Source organism: Notothenia coriiceps, unplaced genomic scaffold (genome assembly GCF_000735185.1).
Source record: "Notothenia coriiceps isolate Sejong01 unplaced genomic scaffold, NC01 NC01_scaffold00000339, whole genome shotgun sequence".
In the NCBI taxonomy this organism is placed as follows: domain Eukaryota; kingdom Metazoa; phylum Chordata; class Actinopteri; order Perciformes; family Nototheniidae; genus Notothenia; species Notothenia coriiceps.
Window position 1 is genome coordinate 7,596,577 of NW_011333040.1, and position 1,551 is coordinate 7,598,127.

The following is a 1,551-nucleotide window of genomic DNA, read 5'->3' on the forward strand; positions in this document are numbered from 1 at the left end:
TGTGGTGCAACAGCATCAGGAGGGTCAGAGAACAATGTGCACCTTTATGTGTACATTTGGAGCCTCAGACATCAGAGTCACACATTGTGATTTCCTTTAAGAGGTGCAGTATGCAGATGGAGGGAGCGGGCTTTAAGGGAGCAGGACTCAGCCCGTTGTGATGAAACCATCTGCCTCTCATTACACATCCAAGACCCACTGCTTCTCTGTGGATGAGTGCAGCTGAATCACTGCCTGCAAGTGGGACAGATCTTCTGTAGACGGTCTGTTACTTTGTGGTTTTGGTCTGTAATTCAGACATAAATACTTAATGAAGTATCTGAGTAAAGAGTGCTGAAAGTTGGAAGTGATTAGCCGGATTATTCTTTACTATTTACAAACATTTTCAGAACTTGGTTATTCAATAAGGTGTTTTAAAAAATATGTATTCATATTTCTTGTTATATTTGTACCTTTAAATGATAGCCAAAGAGAGTCAGGACAATGGAAACAGATGGACCGCGGCCAGATTCAAAGGCCATGCTGCTGCAGTAAGAACTCAGCCTCCATACACCTGGGCCCCCCTTTATGTAATTTGTTATTGAAACAAACCTTTTGTAAAGCTGATCATGGTAAAACTATTGTACAGTAGTAGTACATTTTGGAAATTCACAGCAGCAGCAGCAGCAGTCAGTTAGCTTGGATTCGCATAAACAGGAACCTAGCCTGGCTCCGTCCAAAGGCATTACATAATGCCTCACTAATAGAGACTTTGTAACTTAATAGTAAAATTTACATTTAAAACAACAACTTGCGGACTGGTTTTACAGGTAGCTATGTTTCATACTATTGCTTGACCAGGAGCAGTAACTTCCTTAAGTCTCTGCAAGTTGCCCGTCAAGCTCACTTCAGAAAGACTTCAACATTATGTAATTCCACACATTCCTTTATTGTTTTTGTAATCAAGCAAATGTATTAGTGAGAGGGGTGCCTTTAGGTGGATGTTGTTCCCTTTGGAAATATGGCCAATTGTTTCTCCTTGCTTCCAGTTTTTTGCTAAGCTAACCGCTGATCCAATATATTTAGCCTATAATCAAGAGAGTGATATCAATCCTCCCATCTAATTATTTACAATAAAGGAACAATAAAATATTTCCAACTATTCTTTTAAGACAACTGTGCACTGAGAAGTTTTTATATTTAGCTTATACCATCTTTTGAATTGCCCACCAGTCAAGAGAGTTAATCTTTTCTCTCTCATAGTACTTTTCCCAGGAATAGTTCCGATAGTTCCTGGGATTTTGCGTTCACACCAAAAAGATCTGGAACTAGAACTTTTTTTCGGGAACCTTTTCACCCCTTTTCAGTCCCTGAGGTGGTACTTTCCTGGGGAGGAAAAGGTTCCAATTTCTTATTGGCTGGGCGAATTGCAAACCACGCCCCGTAAAACTCCGGAAAGTTTTTGTGAAGCCACCATTTTATTTGCTCGCATTAGCATTATTAGCATTAGCCCAGCGCACCAACGGAGAGAGACTAGCTTATGGCAACACAAAATAAAACATGGGAGCGGTG